At 39.4% G+C, this 12,264-nt stretch overlaps 1 protein-coding gene across 6 annotated transcripts in view; it reads right to left on the bottom strand.

Annotated features, from left to right (window-relative positions):
- LOC125452606 (nuclear receptor coactivator 7-like) overlaps positions 1-7,243 on the bottom strand; it is a 113,793-nt gene extending 106,550 nt beyond the window's left edge. For 4 of the 6 annotated variants that reach the window (XM_048531237.2, XM_048531242.2, XM_048531239.2 and 1 more), the window contains exon 1: positions 7,130-7,243. The gene's annotated coding sequence lies outside the window, so the exon portion shown is untranslated. The remainder of the gene's footprint in view (positions 1-7,129) is intronic. The other 2 variants (XM_048531238.2, XM_048531241.2) reach the window with 2 other exon arrangements.
- Positions 7,244-12,264: the final 5,021 nt, after the last annotated feature.

Raw genomic sequence — 12,264 nt, 5'->3', positions numbered from 1 at the left:
AAGGATACGAGTGATAGTGGGTCATGTCATTTTGTGGCTAGTTGATGTTCATGTATCCTGGTGGCTAGCTTTCTGCCAGTTTGTCCAATATAGTGTTTGTCACAGTTCTTGCAAGGTATTTTGTAGATGACGTTTGTTTTGCTTGTTGTCTGTATTGGGTCTTTTAAGTTCATTAGCTGCTGTTTTAGTGTGTTGGTGGGTTTGTGGGCTACCCTGATGCCAAGAGGTCCGAGTAGTCTTGCAGACATTTCAGAAATGTCTTTGATGTAGGGGAGTGTGGTTATGGTTTCTGGGCCCGTTTTGTCTGTTTGTTTGGGTTTATTGCTGAGGAATCAGTGGACTGTGTTCATAGGGTCCCCATTCTTTTTGAATACGCTGTATAGGTGATTTTCCTCTGCTCTGCGTAGTTCCTCTGTGCTGCAGCGTGTGGTGGCTCATTGGAATAATGTTCTAATGCAGCTTCGTTTGTGGTGTTGGGATGGTTGCTCCTGTAGTTCAGTATTTGGTCCGTATGTGTTGTTTTTCTGTAGATGCTGGTTTGAAGTTCCCCATTGGCTGTTCGCTCTACTGTGACATCTAAGAATGGCAGTTTGTTGTTGTTTCACTTTCAATAACAAAACCTACAGACAAACCAACGGTACACCCATGGGATCTCCAATATCAGGGTTCTTAGAGGCAGTAATGCAGAGACTCGAACAAACAGCTCTGCCAATCATCCAACCCAAACTTTGGGTCCGCTATGTGGATGACACCTTTGTCATCACTAAACAAAACAAACTAGAGGAAACCTTCAAGACCATCAATAATACCCTTACTGGCAATAACATTCACAAAAGAGGAGGAATACATAGAAAATGAGTACTGGGAATTAGTAATGAAGGGTTAAAAAAAAAGGCAGACAACTTGAACAGATATTGTGTTGGCCTTCACTACACAGGGTACAAGTAGCATCCAAGAAATAGGTGTAAACCCAGAAATAGAAAGGGAAGCAGAAACAAGAAAAGTACAATTATCAAGGAAGTAATATTTAGTAAATTATTGGAGGTGCAAGTTTACAAGTCCCAGGTCCTGACTAATTTCATTCTTAAGTTTTAAAAGCAGCAGCCAGTGAAATAGTTAATGCATTGGTTTTAATTTTCCAAAACATATTAGATTCAGGGAATGGAAATAGCTAACGTAACTCCTCTGTTCAAAGAGAAGCAGAAAGCAAGAAACTAAAGTCCAGTAAGCTATTAAAGATCTTATAACAGGGAACTTGGATAAGTTCAAGGTCAAGCAGGCAGAGGCAACATAGCTTTGTCAAAGGAAAATCATGTTTAACTGATTTAGTCAAGTTCTTTGATGAAGAAATCTGTCCTGTTCATAAAGAGGAACCAGTGGATACAATGTATGTCGATTTCCAAAGGGCAAGTGATAAGCCACATCTGTGGCAGCAGTGATAGCAGGCAGCTCGAGACCTCTCAGAATCTGAGGCAATGGTGACAGCAGGCAGCCCAAGGTTTCCTGGTATTTGTGAAGGTATCGAGGGCAGTTGAGAATGAGGCAAACAGAGGACACTGAATCATTATGGGGAGTGCAAGCCCAGAATGGCTAAGCACTTTAAGACCAACATGTTGAATTTTTAAACTTAATTTCTTTATTTTTCAACTTTGTACGAGGCAACATCATACCCTTTTCACTGTACTCCTGTATCCCTGTACTTAAATATACATGACAATAAAAATGAATTCTAAATCTAAAAGCTCATGTTATAAAGGATAATCAGTAGTAGATTCGCCAACTTTAAGTACATTTAAGTCGTCATTGGACAAGCATATGGATGTACATGGAATAGTGTAGGTTAGATGGGCTTCAGATCGGTCTGACAGGTCGGCACAACATCGAAGGCCAAAGGGCCTGTACTGTGTTGTAATGTTCTATGTTCTATGATAGAAGATTGGCTCACTAGCACAAAGCAGTGGGTAGGAATAAGGGGTCTTTTTCAGACTGGCGGGATGTCACGAAGGGCGTGGTACCAGCATCAGTGCAGGGGACTCAACTCCTTACAGCCTAGAGAAATGATTTAGATGAAGGAAAGGTATGATAGCTAAACTTGCTGGTGATATAAAAACTGGTAGGAAAATGAGTTGTGAAAAGGACAAAGGAATATAGAATCAAAGAATCCCCACAGGGTGGAAGCACACCATTTGGCCCATCGAGTCCACACTGACCCTCTAAACAGCATCCCGCTCCCTACCCTGCATTTTCTGTAGCTAATCCACCCAGCCTCCACATCCCTGGACACCATGGGCAATTTAGATTGGTTAATCCACCTAACCTGCTCATCTTTGGATCACTGAGCCATTGTGCCACCCATAGGTCAAGTGAGATTCCAAAGATCTGGCAAATGGAGTACAATGCAGAAGTGTGTGCAAATGCCCATTTTGGCAGAAATAATAAAAATGAAGTGTGTTATCGAAATGGTGAGAGATTGCAGAGCTCTGAGATAGAGAGAGATCTTGGTGTCTTGCGCAGAGGGTTAGGATGCATGTACAGCAAATAATTAGGAAAGCTAATAAAATGTTGTGGTTTATTATGAGAGGAATTGCATGCAAGAGTAGTCCTTTTTCAGTCAGGCACTGGTGAGACTGAATCTAGGATACTGTATACAATACAAGTCACTTTACTTCCAGAAGGATGTTAATGTGTTGAGAGCAGATCAGAAGGTTTATTTGACCAAAAGCAAAGATGAATGAATGAGCTCAATACTGAATCAAGACAGGACTGGCTAGGCCTGTATCTTTTAAAGTTCAGAAGAGTTAGAGATGACATCATTGAAACATATAAAATCCAGAGGGAACATGACCAGGTGAACATCAAAAGGATGTTTCCTTTTGTGGAAGAATTTAGAACTAGGGATCAGAGTTTAAAAATAAAGAAGTTGGTCATTTAGACACAGAATTGAGGAAATACTTTTTCCTCTCAGAGGATTAAGAATCTCTGAGCCCCTGCCTCAGCAGGCAGTCCGTGTATAATCATTGAATATTTTTAAGGCAGTGGTAGATAGTTTCTTGATTACTAAAGAGAGAAACGGGGATATGCAAGAATGTAGATTTGGGGTTAAAAATCAGATCAGTCATGATCCTATCGAATAGCAGGGCAGGGTTGAAGGCCAAGTGGCCTACTTTTATTCTTTATTCAGCTCGTGCATTTGATTGGAAACATAGGATGGCAAGCTTGATGAAGGTAAATGCAGACAGAAAAAACAATGGGAGCATGAAATATAAATTCATCTAATACTAAAAGGTTGCACGACTGGTTCACAAGGCCATAAAATAAAGCAAATCAGCGCCAGGGATTATTTCTAGACAGATTAAATTGTAAAGCAGAAAAAAATCTGCACCTAATCTGTATTAAATACCAGTTACACCAAACTGAAATACTGTGTACAGCTCTGGCCACCACAACATAAACTTTGGGGAAAAAGCAAAGATCAACAAGTCCAATATCACCAATATGTGGGTATTAAAACTGGGAAAGGATGAACAAGCTGGGTCTCATTTCTCTTCAGAAAAGTTGATGAATGCTCTCTAAAGTAGGGGTTTCTGAAATCATGAAAGGTTTGGATAAAGACAGAATGTTTCCATTTAAACAACAGCTACAGTTAGAGGCCATCAAAACGAGATATTTACTGAGAAACCCAAGAAGGAATTCTGAACAAACAGGGAGTGGTTGATGATGAAGTAGCTCAAGAAGCTATGAAGGCAAAAAGGAATACATGGTTACACTTTTGGATTTTCCTTATGTTACTAGCCAGTGGTTTTTCTTGCACCCTCTTCATTCTCCTAATTTATTTAAGTAACCCCTGCATTTTCTATGGTCCTTGAGGGTATCCTTTTTTGAGCCTTTGGCATCTACCATACATTTCCTTTTCTTTTCCTTATTGAATCCTGCAAATCCCTTAACATCAAAAGTTCTCTGTACCTGTTAGCCTCACCCTCACCTTCACTGGAACATGTTGATCCTACACCTTCACTAACTATTACCCTTTTGAAAGGCCCCCACTGCTCTGATGTGGATTTTCCTGCAAGTCATTGTTCTCAGCCTACTTTGGCTAGGTCCTGTCTTATTTTATTTAAAAATGGCCTTCCTCCAACTCAGAACATTTATTTTCTGTCCATCTTTGATATCAGTGATTACCATAAAGCTTACTAAATTATGGCTACTATCATAGAAATGTTTCTCTACCGCCACATCGACCACTTACCTGGATTTGTTGCCTAAAATTGGTCCAACACCATTCCGTTCCTTGTAGGACTTCCCATTTGCTGACTTAAAAAGAGCTCTCCTGGACACTTTTTAAAGAAGTGCACACCCCCCCCCCCCACCCCCGCCAAGCCTTTCACACTGATCTATTCTAGCTAATATAGAAAGTTGATATCCCTTATTACCCAGTTGTATCTACATCTCAGGAAGACAGATGGATAAGCAAATCTCTTTCCGTGACTGTTTAGGGGTCTCTCGTACACTCTCAGTAAAGTGTCTGCCCCTTTTTAGTTCTACCCATTTGGTCTCATTTGAAGACCCTATGATATCATACCTCCTTACTACAGTAATTGATCCCTCAGTCAATTATTTCATACTAGCTTCTCTTTAGTAGCCCACCCATATTGCCCATGGGTTATATATATATTAAGCTGCAAATCCTGTTCCTCCTTCAACTGTCTCCATGATAGCAGTGGCACTGTATCCTTAAGTGTTAATGAACATCCTCAACTCATCTGCATCATTTGCAAGACCCAATGCATTAAAATAAATGACACCCAGTCTTGCCAAACTCCCTTGTAGCTGAATTTTACTATATTCACACAGCCTTCTGGACTGACTTAGTTATCTGCCTTTACTTGTCTGTCTCTGTATCATCTTCCTACTGTGTACCTCCACTAGTTGGTGTTAAAACTCCAATCACACCAGCAAACCTCCCTGCAAGGATGTTTATCTCGTTCTGGTTCAGGTGCAACCAATCAGACTTGTACAGGTCCACCTTCCCCAGAAATGAACAAAGTGAATGAGGAACTAAAGCCCTCGCTCTCTCCTGCTCTCTCTCTTCAGCCATACATACATCTGTTCTATCCACCTATTCCAAATCTTATTAGCATTTAGCACCAGCAACAATCCAGAGAGATGATAACCTTTGTGGTGCTGCATTTTAATCTGAAACCTTGTTCCCTTCATTGTTTTGCAGTCAGCACTGTACTCTTCCTGGACTGCTTCCCTGCAATACTGACTGCAGGAAACACTTAAGTATCGCTGTGAAGCAGTCTAACTGAAGGAGAGGCTTCCTTTGGTTTCCACAAGTTGAAACAGAATGCATTCGTACATTGCTCTGTAATTATGAGGACCTGACTTGGTTGTTTCTTGGAAGTCACATCAGGGACAGCAACATTTAAAACAATTAATACATAACAAGTACCAGCTTGTATTTTGAAAGCCTGAACCCAGTGCTATCAAACTTACATGAAATGAAATGCTGAGAATTTATTTCACTTGGGTAGGGCCTGTCTAGGTTTTCCCCAGAATTAAACATTTGAGCTGAACTTTCAGACTATGTTTCAATACATCATGCTTGTGAGCCAAAAGGAGTGTTTCTATCTGACTGAATGGAATTTTCCCACAACCTACAGCAATACCCTCCTTGATCTATGCTTATCTGAACTTTTGACTTTTAACTGATCAACAGCAATAAAAATGGTAACTCATTGGGGGAGATCATTCAGTCATGATCTGAAACCTAAAAATTCCTTTCACTTTTAAAAAAAACTGCTGCACAGGTGCAGATTGTGCATTGTATTGACAGGCAAAATGGAACAAAGTGCTTTCAGATCATGGGAATTGATCAACAGTAAATTCAAGTAAGCATCACGCAGAGTTCAATAATAAAAGCAGCTGAACAAGTGCCTTAACCACTCCAGGAAAACACTGCATTGCCATGAGAACTAAGCATCTTCAATCAAATAAATTTAGTGGAGAAACATCAAGTTAGTGATGTAAATAGAAGCAAACAAAACTCTGTCAAATCAACATCTGTAATTTAGCTGGACATCAAAAGCAGAATAAGTTTCATGCAACAAAACAAACAGGGTGGCTTCAGAATTTTGCCAAATGTCAACATTTTCCAGATTTTCTTGCTGCCTCACCAGTTTTTGCATGGAAACTAATTGGGATGATTAAACAAGCTGAATAAAACAGATTTCTTTGATGAACTTATTCTAGCATTCCACATTTTAGTTCAACCTGAAATTTTGATTATCCCTGCATTGCACACATTACAACTTTCAAAACAAAATCTATACACGTTTTGCATCAATTTGTGTCATGACATATCAATACAAATTATATCTACATGTGGAATATGTACATGGACAATATTTGATAGGACAAATAAACAGGATCCGTTTCACAGCATTTTCTTTAAACTCATGGTTTATTTGATTTTTTTTGTAAGGTGGCAACATGTCACCACAACACAGCAAAATGGTACCATTTATGGGCCAGATGCAAATTGACACGGCGAGCATAAATCACGCAGCCTACGGTCCAATACAGAAAAAAAAATCGAAATATTCTAGAAACAAAAATGCCTCCGAAAGCAGTTAGTCTATTTCAAACATTGCATGTCAGATCACTTTACAAGCAAACCATGTTTAAGATGTCAGAAATGCACACCCCTTCAATTTCATTAAATCCATTCAGCACAAAGAATATCATCAATAACTGTTGGGCTTCGGGAGAATTGACGGTGCTGATCAAACTTTCAGGAAGTGACACAACGTGTTTTCTTTTGACAAAGCAAACATACATTGGTAGGTTTACATGTTGCAGCTGAGGCCAGGGGCGTTTCCAAGACGGCCGAATTTAGGCAGGGAGACAGCAGACTCCTGAGAGGGTGTAGGAGTCTGGTGTGAGCCCACCCCATGTAGAGAAGTCAGGGCGGCTCGGCAGCAAGAGCAGGCCTCTCCCGGGAAGAGACGCGAAGTACCGAGCTCATCAGTCGGGAAGCAAAAGCCGCCCGCCAATTGTCCCTCGGTTTCAGCATCTTATCATCGACACCGGAGCGAACAAGGCCCTCGCAATTGGTCACTTTACTTACACCACGGCTGGGCACAGCACCGGTGCCGCTCCTGGTCCTCGCTCACATCACCCTCCCGCCGCACCGTCTGGATGGACACACACACACACACACACACACACACCTCCCCCCGCGCCTGCGCGCCCGCTCCCGGCGTCATAACGGAATCGAACGTTGCAGACCCGTGCCGATCAACAACAACAGCGTCTGTTGATATAGCGCCATGGGTCGAACTGAACTCCCCAGGAACGTCACGGAGCAAACTTTAACGATGAGCTGTATCAGGCTGGATTTACCAGAGTCTTTGTCGAAGAAGTAGGTTCAGGAGCGTATTTCTTAAGGACTGAGTTATAGAATTGAGGAATAAAAACAGAAATTGCTGCAAAATCGCAGCAGGTCTGGCAGCATCTGTGAAAAATAAATCAGAGTTAATGTTTCGGGCCCAGTTCTTTCGTTTTTCTATTTTATATAGAATTGAGGACCTTAGTACCCGAAAGGCAATGATGGAACGATTAAAATCCAGAATGGTCAAGGAGGTTATAACTAGAGGGGCTCACTGCGGTGTCTGCAAGTCAATCTTCTTTAGATTGTTCTTTTTTCCGACCTCCAAATTCTTCTTTGCCTGAAAGTGTTATCGAAATAAGGTCTCACAGGACCAGGAGTCCTGATGAAGTGATTAAAGTGATAGATTGAAAATCCAATGGACTTTCCCAAATATAGAATAGAATGGAATCCCTACTGTTTGAATTCTGCTGAATGTATTTTTTAGGGGCTTTTATGGTCAGTGATAGCGTCCCTATGTGAAGTCCCATCTGTCCACAGGTATATGTTATAAATGTCTAAGCAGGTTGATGAATAAATTTTTATTATAAAGGCTAATATTTGACAAGAAAACATATGACAGTTATTGATTTTACCGATTATAACCTAGGGCTCGGCTGCAATTGACCTCAACAAGAAGTCATATGACTTAGTTACACATCTAATTAAGTTATGTTTACGTTATAAAGCTTGTTTTCTAGTGACGATTAAACAAAGCCACTATTGTAACTGATGCAATTAAACTTAAAGCTGACAACCCTTTTGTAAAAAAAGGGCATTAGCAGCTCTAATTAGAGCATTCTCAATTTTATATCGTGTGGATTTTTAATACGAATACTTTCTGGATTGTTCCTAATACTACACTTGTCAAAATACACGGAAAATAAATAACATTTTTAAACAATCTTCATTTGTACCCACATCGAAAACGTATGAAAATGACCTGATCGCCATTTGAATCTGTCCCATTTAGCCATTTTAATAGATATATTTGATTTTATAGTCACTTTGTACTTTGATACAAAATACAGTGAAAAGTGTTGTACAGTGTCAACACTCTCTGGCACCGTCCTAAAATAAACCAAACCATAGATTATGAAGACAGAAGAATGAAGAAATAATTTAGTTTGGTAAGACAGCCCCTGATGTTCTTTATTTACTATGCAACATACAAATACCTGAAGAGACAATTTTTTTTCAAATAATTTTAGATGGAAAATAATTCTTCTCTGGCTCATATAGGCAATCAAAAAGAAGTTCCAGAAGTCAACTGTAACCATGATGTTCATCAACCAATATCTCACCTACTTCTTATATACAGAAATATAAATTATAGTCCACAGCACTTAATCCCCAATCTGTATGGGTTCCTCAGTTTAATTTATTTTATCAATCTCTTATTGATCCCTTGCAGTGTAACTAATGTACATGCTGTCTATGTTAAGACACTTTGAATAATTTTAAATAAATCATCCTGAACATAGCATGAAAATCAAAATAAACAATCATTCAATGAAAATATATGCATAGTTTACTGTTGCAATTGACTGTTTATTTTCCTTTAAATAACTGAGTCATAATATATCCTTTAAATAACTGAGTCATAATATATCTTGTTTGCACCAAACATATATCGATTTTAGCACTTCATGTTAATTTTGTAAACAAGGAGTGTTATTTCATTATGTAAAAATATGTTATTGCACAAGTGCTGTGGGAACACTGATGTACCATGGCATTGTTTTGTGGTATTTAAATATGCATATTAGAATTATTGAAAGGTGTGAACGAACTGTTTTGCTGTAAGTAGATTTTGCTGAAAAGAGGTCATGTAAATACAAAACTACAATGTCATGGTGCCTCAGTTTTTGAACAGAAATATAGCATTCATATGCCTTCACAGAATAAAACAGCGTTCTCTACTTTCAAAATTAACTTTAGTGCTAAAATCACAATGTTTGATATAAACAAGAAACACTGGCTTAATTATAAACCATAAATTAGCATTCAGTTGGAGTTGTAAATTGAACATCGTTTTTCACTGCTGTTTTTGTTACATAAAATATGCACAAAAAGAGAGACCTGTGATTTAAACAGATCAGCATTTGCAGAATTTGAGAGCCCTAGATGCAACGTAGCACAGAGCTAAGATGGTTCAAGGGTTAAACAGCAATGGGCAGAGAGTTATGGATAGAAAGATGAGAATAAGCCTCAAAGGAAAGTAAGTATGAGCATCAGGGAGGGAAGTACAATGCCTAAAATGACACCAACAAAGTTGAAATTGATGGGAGAGTAGCAGGTGAGTTATTTTTGTCTGGATTGGTGACAAATCTTATTTCTCACAAATTTAGATAATATTCTAATAGAGGCAGGCAAAGTTCCAATTCATTCCCGTTAAATGTTCCTGCTGTGCCATGTGGGAACTCGAAGGCAGTTCTCGTATCCTAGACAATTATGTTTACAGGATGTTTACAGAACAGTACTGTCAATTGCAGAAACTTAAGCTCAGTTTTTGGAGCATCAGCAACAGCTGCAAACATCACATTTTATTTATAAGTGTGACAGCTATGTGAATGTATTTCTGAGGAGGTGGTCGCTGCACAGTTTGTGAGTCTGCACACAGAATAAGCAACTACTCGACAGACAAGAACAACTACATCAGTAGGGAGGAGTCCCCTGAGTAAATCTAATTGTTATTAAATACTTTAAAAGATGGCAGCAGAGTAGGACTCCTGAGCAGAGCTCATTCTGTCTGTCCATTTCTTTCCTTTTTTTAATCTTTTCATTTGTTTTTCTTCCTTCTTACCTGTTATCCTCAGGCAGAATTGGTGATGTCCAGGGTAAAGCCAGCACAGACTCCTGGCCTCAACGACCTCAAGTGAAACCAATGCAGATTCCAGGCTTTGAGGTGAAACCCGAGTGAACTCTTAACCTTGGGTGAAGCCAGTGCAACTCCCGGCCTCGGGTGAAGCTAACACAGACTCATAGCCTCGGACTGAATCCAGGGGAGACTCTCATCCTCAATGTGAAGCCAGCAAGGACTCCTGTCCTTGATATGAATCCGGACTGGACTCCCATCCCCAAGGTTAAGCCTCAGGTTATCTGGAGGTTTGGTACGATGCTGTCTGGATGTGAGGTCAGGCAAGGTCCTAGCAAGGTGCAGAGCTGATGCCTGGCACAGACTGGAGGTCAGCGCGGACTCGTGTGCTCCCTCTTCTCTGCTTGGAAGGACTGTAATTCTGAAGATTTTATTTCTTTATTCTCATAATTTCATCCTAAGATTTTGTACCTAGGTACGTTTTGTGTCTAACAATGGCATGAAAGTCTGTAATGCTAAATTTTTAAAACATTTATTCCTAAGAATCTGTACCTAGGTAACTTTGTACCTAAGATGGCACGGTATGAGGTGACTTTGTAAATTTTTCACTGCACTCATGTAAATAAATGGGACAATAAACCTAATTTTAATTTTTAAAGAATTCTGAATACAAGTCAGGAAATGGTTATTCTGTGGAGTAGAACCTCAAGTGTGGCCAGAATGGTATGTTGCTTTCATGTGCCAGGGTGAAAGATGTGATTGAGCAGCTGCAAAACATTCTCAGGGTGCTGGTAAACAGCAAATGACAGTGGCCCATATTGGTAACAGAAACACAGGGAGAAGGGCAGATGCAACCCTCCGGACAGATGTGAGGAAGTAAGGAATTAATAAATTGGGCTTCAAAGGTAGTAACCTTCAGATTACCACCATACCATGTGCCCATAAGTAGATAAGCAAGGCAATACAGCAGAGAATCTGTGGCCAGGGATATGGGACAGAAGTGTAAACTTTAGATTCCTGTGCTTTAACTTTGATTCTCAGTGCGGTGGGAGCTTTACAAGCCAATGAGTTGCTCTTGAACAGAACTTGGATCAATGTTGTTATGGAGGGATATACTAAAGATATTGGGGAAGACTTAAAATCAAAGGGGCATGGGAACATAACGATAGATTCAGAAGAGAGAAGCAAAGCTGAAATAAACAAACAAAATTTGAAAGTTATTGCAGGAGAGAGAAGGAATAAAATTTGGAAAGTAGACTGTAAATTAGTTTGGCAATGCTTACTGGTATATATTTCAATACATGGAATCCAATGGCAATTGAACATGCTGGTTAAAGGATTTTCAGATGATACTGTGAGGGTGTTAAGAAAGGAGATCGGAATATTATATAAAGAACATTTACGGCTCTGAAGATGAATGCAGACTCAAAAGATGAAAGAGGTGATACAGGTTGAATGAAGAACAAGATGTAACTCTTGCTGCTTTGTGTAATAATGATCTCCATACCGAGAGATGATCAAAAATTGCTGGAGAAGGGTCACTGGACCTGAAATGTTAACTCTGCTTTCTCTCCACACATGCTGCCAGACCTACTGAGTTTTTACAGCAGTTTCTAATTTTGTTTCTGATTCCCAACATCCATGGCTCTTTGGTTATTTTTCGAAACAGAGAGAGAAGGAAGAATAAATGTTACGACAAATTCCTGAAAAATACAAAACAGTAAGATTAAGTCCAATAGTTGTAGGGTTAGCTTAAAGGCATGAATATGGGCAGGTGGAATAGGTTATCAGTGGGAGGGAATTTATTGGAAATGATAGTTTATTTAAATTTAATAATGAAATGGTAATAAAAAAGCCAGACTAAAAGAAAAATGATTTCAATTGAGTAAATAGTCAAATTTTCTAATTTGAGATGTGATTTATCAAAATAGTTAGAAATAGCTGCCAAAAGAAAATCATTCATGACAAGAACAGAAGGTGCTGGAGAAACTCAGCAGGTCTGACAGCGTCTCCGCAG

Source organism: Stegostoma tigrinum, chromosome 4 (assembly GCF_030684315.1).
Source record: "Stegostoma tigrinum isolate sSteTig4 chromosome 4, sSteTig4.hap1, whole genome shotgun sequence".
Taxonomy (NCBI): domain Eukaryota; kingdom Metazoa; phylum Chordata; class Chondrichthyes; order Orectolobiformes; family Stegostomatidae; genus Stegostoma; species Stegostoma tigrinum.
Note: the sequence above shows the minus strand (reverse complement) of the source record. Positions and strands in the feature narration are given on the sequence as shown.